Genomic DNA, 6,807 nt, shown 5'->3' on the forward strand with positions numbered 1-6,807 from the left:
CCTCCTTTGACCTGCTCGAGATGCCTCTGTGTTTGCATGACAAGGTGTGGTTGGCCTTCTTGACTGCATCCTCCACACTGCTGGCCCATGTTCATCTTGGCATCAATGATGACGCCAAGATCCTTTTCTGTCTCTGCACTGACGAGAAGGGAGTTCCCCAGCCTGTAGGTATGCTGCTGGTTCTTCCTCCCCAGGTGCATCACCTTGCACTTGTCAGTGTTGAATCCCATCCTATTCTCATCTGCCCACCCCTGTAACCTGTCTAGGTCTGATTGCAGCCTATTCCTTCCTTCTAGCGTGCCCACATCCCCCCACATCTTAATGTCATCAGCAAATTTGAACAGTGTCCTTTTAGCCCTTCGTCCAAGTCACTGATGAAGATGTTGAACAGTGTGGGCCCGAGGACCGAGCCCTGGGGGACACCCTTGCCCACATCCGTCCAGGTTGAACATGACCCATCCACTACCGCTCTCTGAGTTTGGCCCTCCAGCCAGTTGGCGACCCATTGGACTGTGTAGGTGTCGACACCACAGTCCCCCAGTTTCTTAATGAGAACGGGGTGAGAGACAGTGTCAAAAGCCTTCCTAAAGTCCAGAAAGACTATGCCCACTGCTACCCCTGCATCTAAGGATTTGGTGACCTGGTCGTAGAAGGCCACCAGGTTGGTCTGACAGGACCTGCTTGTAATGAGCCCATGTTGGTTGCCCCTAAGCATAATCTCCCCTGCTAGCCCCTCGTGGACATGTGCCACAATAGTTGTGGCTGTTAAAGCTTTTGTGAGCAGGAGTTGGCTTCCTCTGGGGTCTCACTCATGAACACTTCCGCACCTCTGGCTCAGGTTGCTCGTGAGATATGGCTCTGCCTGTCTTCTCTTTTCTTATTGCTCGACCCAGCACCAAACATGTTGATGAAGTTCAGCCCTTAGTGATAGTGGGGATAAGATGGGACTAGTTCCACTGCCCCTGAAAGGGCTTGCCTGGAGCAGCAGTGGCGTCTCCATCCTTGGAAGTTTTTAAGGCCTGGCTTGACAAAGCCCTGGCTAGAATGATCTAGTTGGGGATGGTCCTGCTTTGACCAGGGGGCTGGACTAAATTATCTCCTGAAGTCCCTTCAAACCTTCATTTTCTATGATTTTGTATGGAAAGAGTTTCAAGTGACTGGTAGCCCAACATGAGTCTAACGAGGCTTGCTCACATCCACAGTGTCTTGAGTCTTCCTTTGCTTCAAGAGTTCCCTCTGAATATTGTAGTGAGAGAGACTCTGTGTTACGTTAGATGATTACAAAGCTTGTATGGAGGTATAAGTTAATAATGTTGTGATAGCGCATTATAACAGTTACATGACAACTTTTTTCAGAAGAGAGTAGAGTTTTCTTGTCTGTGGGTTAGAGTGGGGTATTCAGATTCTGTCCACATAAGGGGTAGCTAGATAACAAGAGTCCCGTTTTGGGGTGGTGGAGAAATACCATCTTTCTTTTGTGTGTATGTGGTTTGTTTGGTTTTTTTAATTATACAATATGATCTCATCTCAGTCTAATCAGCAGCCTGGCATTTTTCAGTAGCTCTGACATGAGATGTCCTGGCTTGCATCCCTGCTTTGCCTGATTCAGAGCATGGGAACTCAAGTCCAAAGCAGGTGCCCTGACTACCAAGCAGTAGCTTCAGTTAGTCTGCAATCCTGACTCAGTGTTACAGGATAATTAAATACTTCTTGTGCCAGAGGGAGGAACACGAACTGTATAGCTTGATGGTTACTGCACTCATCTGGGATGTGGGAGGCCCAAGTCAAAGTCTGCTCTGACTTAGGTTGTTTGCTATACCCCTGCTTAGCGCTTTTAATTGGTTGCAGAAAAACCAAGCATTAAGCAGAACAGCATTAAGCAAAACCCATTTTCCCATAGGAATTAATGTAAATAAACATAATTCATTACCGGGGTGCCGAGAAGCAGCGACATGAGCATCTGGTAGCTCAGGGCCAGCTTGTCTGGTGTCATGGTGTTGATGTCCTCCCGGGCCACAGAGATGGTGCTGTTGGTCCCTTCCATGGGGCGGAGGGGGGGTGGCCGGCTGGCTGGCCATGGTCACAATCATAGTGACTCCAGGCCAGCTCCCTCTTTTTCCTGTTGGTGCAGCTCAGCTTGGCTCCATAGAGCCAGCCCCTGCCAGCCTGGGCCCCGTGTTCCTGCTGCCTTGCCTTGTGTCCCTGCCGGCCCCGGCCCTGGGGCACCAATGCAGGCCCGATGCTCACGCGCACTTGCCTCCCCGCCTGCTGCCACCATTTCTCCATTTTCCTGCCTGCCGCTGCCACTTCTCCAGCCCGCCTGCCAGCTGATCTGGCACCGTGTGCCAGAGCATTACAACAAAACTTGCTGAGCTCTAGGTGAATCAGGTATGAATGTAAAATGATTGTTATAACGAAATAGTGCTAAGCGAAACAGCATTAAGTGGGGGTTGCCTGTATCTGGAGCAAATTTGTCCATCCTTCCTGGATGTGAATACTGTTTCTAACGAGAACTTATTCAAAACCAGTATGCCTGAAGAGGGATGTTTGTGCCCAATAGCTTGCAAAGAACAAATTTGCCAGCTATTTAGTTGGTCTAATAGAAGATGTAAACATTTTTGATTTTGATGAACTTTTTTTGAGAAAATTCCCAGCCATCTCTAGCCCTAACTTCTGTACTATTGCATGTCTTTGGATAAGTATATTTAGGGCCTCAGTACAATTGTTAAACAACTGTTCAGAGTCCTCAATCCCAGGTGGCAATAATATGTCCAAGTATTTCAAATTTTTTTTTCAGCGATGAAAGTCTTTAAAAGAATCATGGATCAGCAAGTGAGAGAGAGAATAAAAATGCATAAAAATGTATTCTGGACTTGTACAAGTCAAGGGAACTGTAGATGGAGTATTTATGATGGGACAAATACAACAAAAGTTCTACGGGGGAATAAATAGTATCATGTGCTCTTTTTTTTTTGAAGGTATGCGACAGCCCACCTTGAGAGAGAGTATGTTAACAATGGTATGTGAAAGGAGTATTAGACTGTGAAGTTTGTAGAGTGGTTGGAACAATAGTCAGAACTGCATGGCTAGTAACAGAGTGGTTTGACATCAAGTTTCAGTGATAAGCCTAGTCCTGTTTGTTTAAACAATAAATATGATATGTGAAGAGGCACCAAGGCTTGCTATAGGAGCTGCTATTTGTCAGTGACCTTGTTACAACAGCAGGGATGGTAGAGGTAGAAAAGATGTACAGATTGGTAGAAATGTATAGAGGCAGGTAGTCTACGAATAAACGTTAGAAAAATAAGTAATGTGAGTTGTGGAGGTGGAGAAGACATAGAATGGAGGATAGGAAAAGGAATACCCTAAATGGGATATAGATATTTGAGTGTTGGGATATACGCTGAATGATGAAAGCAACTATGAAGTGGACGTGAGAGGGTTAAAATGAAATGGAAGGAAAGAGAAAAGGGCTCCAGGGCAGTGGTCATCAACATTTTTGGGCAGAATGCCAAAATTGCTCACAATTGCTCACACCTGCAGCCTTGATTTGTAAGATGTTAGTGTGCTGGGGATGGATGATGGTGGAGCTGTGAGGGACCTGATCCTTCTTGTGGCAGCACAGCCCCGGCTGCTTCCTTGCTGCCTGCCCTGAGGCATGCGTGCCAAGCAAATTGCCTTTGTGTGCCACACTCTGGCTCCCATACCATGGGTTGCCTACCCCTGTTTCCGGGTATTGTTTGTGACAAAGATACCAAGGAAGCTAAAGATAAAGAACAACTGCTTGTAGGGATGGTGTTGCTATGTGTAGCAGAAACTTGAGCTGTGAGAAGGAAGGTGGATAATGGTCATGCTTCTAAGTGAAAGACACAGAAATGCTGATACTGGGAAGTGATTAGGTGGAAGGAAGTTATTGCAAAAACCACAGTAGCTAGACAGAGATGGCTGGAGCATATGCTGTAAAATAGGAAAGGAAATAAGAGTGAGAGAGAATGGTGAAGATTAAAATGAGAGAGAGGAAGGCCAAAGCTGAGATGGAGAGATGCTTTCGAAAAAGGTATGAATGGACTTGCAAAAAGAGAAGAGATGGCGGATCAGAACAAGTGAAGAAGGAAGATCCAGCTAGCTGATACTACAGTGGGTTTAAAAGCTGAAACTAGAGGGAAAGAGGTTGAAATTATTTTTTCCCGTATACATTGTCGTACATTTGTCAGTGCTGAGTTGTATTTATCATCTTGCTTCTTATTGATCTATCTTAGCTGTTAGTAAAGTTCTATGGAAATGTGAAGTACTGAGAATCCAAAACATGATATAGTATATATAAGACAACATTGCTCTGTGCAAAAGCTGTTTAACTTTTCTTAGGTGTATTACATTAACACACACAATACCTTTCACATAAGAAGAGATATTGTTTAGTGAATTTTTTGAGAATAATTTGTCATGCTTTACTCACCTGCTTTCATTTTGAGTGGCTGCAATGAGAGGTATAGAATTTTGGGTATAGAAATTACTAGTTTTTAAACTAGTAATAAATAATACGTAAAGTGATTGATAAGCAGGTAAGTAAGTTTTACCCTGATATATCCCCATTTTAAAATTGAGCCTTCAGCAGATGCTGAAGGAACTGTAAGGCCTCCTTGGATAAACTGAAGTGCAGTTTGTGAAATTGAGGTGGTCATTTATTTTCTACTTTAGAAGAAAATTACACCAGCGAAGCTAGGTGTCTGGGCAGTACTGTGGTAGATTTAAATTAAGTGTTTGTAAATACAAGATCATGCACGTTGAGTAACTTGAAAGTATTCTGCCTGCTTTTTAGCTCAAGCTGTGTCTGCTTCTTTCCCAGACCTGAGGAAGGGTATCTTGTGCCCCAAAGTTTGTCTAAAATCTTTTCCAGGTATACAGTTGGTCCAGTAAATGGCGTTACCCTAAAAATTCTTTGCCTCTCGAATAATTAGTACAACTTAATTCTGTTTGCAACTGAAAGCTGCAATCTTTACAAATGCCCAGATGGGGCAGATGAAATCTGCACAGTAATCAATAATGCTAGATAGTGGCTCATAGATTTGGAAATTGGTGTCTGATGCTATATGAAAGAGAGAGAGGTTTGAAATATTTCACAATTGTTCACTGATATCTATAAGTTTTCTTCTTATGTATGCAGCACTGATCACTAGGGCCCAACCCAGACAAGTGATTTCAGGGGAAGATTGCGGCATCAGCCATCACTTTTATGGGCTTATTGTAGCAGGACCCCCCCCTGTTACAGGTTGGCCAAGGGGCCCCGGCAGCCCCACCTTTTGCTGCTGATTGGTGGCGAGGGCTACTGCTCCCCCCACACCACCACCTCTCTCCTCCACTGTTGATTAGTGGAGAGGGGCAGGATCACATGAAAGGCAACCCTCTCTGCCAAGCAGTGGTGGAAGTGGTGGCTACCATTTTTTCTGCTCCCCTTTGTGCTGGCGGCTTCCCTCCTCCCCCAGTGGGCTGCGAGGCTGGGCTGCAGCAGCCACTGGCTCCCACTAGGGAGCTAGCATTTTATTTTTAGTAAGGCTTTTTTTTTGTTTCTGGCATCTTGTTTCATAGGCGACCCTATGAACTTCACTTCATAAATCTACTGGATACAAAAAACCATGGACTCAATGTAGACATTGAATTTATGATGCATTACAGCCTGCCTAGCATCTGATTGACCAGGTACCTGCCAGACCTCACCTCTTACACTTTTCTTTCCCCCCTTCCTCTTCTCTCCTCCCTTCCTTTTTTGTCTTTTGTCTTCCTAATTTCCAGCTATTTACTTTTAAACAGACAGCCTCTTTTCTACTTTGAAAATCTATTACTGTAGAGTAAATTACTTACCTTTGGCTTTTTTCCTCCTCATTTTTTCCCCCTCCCTTCCCTGCTCTACCTTTTTATTTTCCTAATTTCCACCTATTTACATTCTCACTGACATCCTGTCACACATTTAGCTTCTTTCATTCCTTGGAGTCCCAGAACAACTGAGATGTATTATGCCTGAAGAAGGGTGATTGCACCCAAAAGCTTAAAAAGAACTTTTTTTCCAACTACTCAGTTGATCTAGTAACAGATATCACATCTACCCAAAGAATGTGGCCTGCCTGTCATGCTTTTGTATTTTAGCATGAATGTGTTTTAAACAGGCAGTGCAAATGTAAGTCATTTTTATATTGCCAAGTGTAGTAGAGTTAAAACTCAAAATATGTAGTTCTTGATTCCCATTTTATAAAACATCTTACTTTCACTTTTGATTTAGACTCTTCTGTTTGGACTAATGGGTTAACTGCCTGAAGCGGGTAGCTGGGGGTGGGTGTGTGCCCCCAGTTGAGCTAAGTCCTTTTGGAGGTTATATATAGGGACCTACTTAACTTGTGGCATGATTAAGCCATTTTTGCATGAAGAGCTGATTTTTGTGGGCATTTTCTGGCAGCCCTGCCCCTTGCCACAGATTGGTAGGCAGTGCCCACCTCTCACTGCAGACAGTAAGTCTCAAACATATGTGAGTGGCTGCAGGGATTGCTGCATTGTCTAAGTATCATGGTAAGGACTGGGAGATTCTGAAACAGCATACTATATAAATAAACTATTTGGGGCTTTTTTGGGTTGATTTTTGCAGGAAATTGCAGCCAGTGGAATATTTCCTGGGAACCTTAGATACCATTAGTTTTCGCAGTAGGTCCCTAGTTGTATAGCAGTGGTTCTCAACTTCTTTAGACTCAAGGCAGCCCTTCATAACATTTGTCAATTGAATGACACTCCATTTCAAAAAACTTTTTACAGTGCTCACTT

At 44.1% G+C, this 6,807-nt stretch overlaps 1 protein-coding gene across 1 annotated transcript in view; it reads left to right on the top strand.

The window, feature by feature from the left end:
* The window catches only part of EBAG9 (estrogen receptor binding site associated, antigen, 9), a 68,684-nt gene that overhangs the window by 985 nt on the left and 60,892 nt on the right, over window positions 1-6,807 (top strand). The gene's annotated exons all lie outside the window — the stretch shown is intronic.

Source organism: Gavialis gangeticus, unplaced genomic scaffold (genome assembly GCF_001723915.1).
Source record: "Gavialis gangeticus isolate Ggan-Ray unplaced genomic scaffold, GavGan_comp1, whole genome shotgun sequence".
Lineage (NCBI taxonomy): Eukaryota > Metazoa > Chordata > Crocodylia > Gavialidae > Gavialis > Gavialis gangeticus.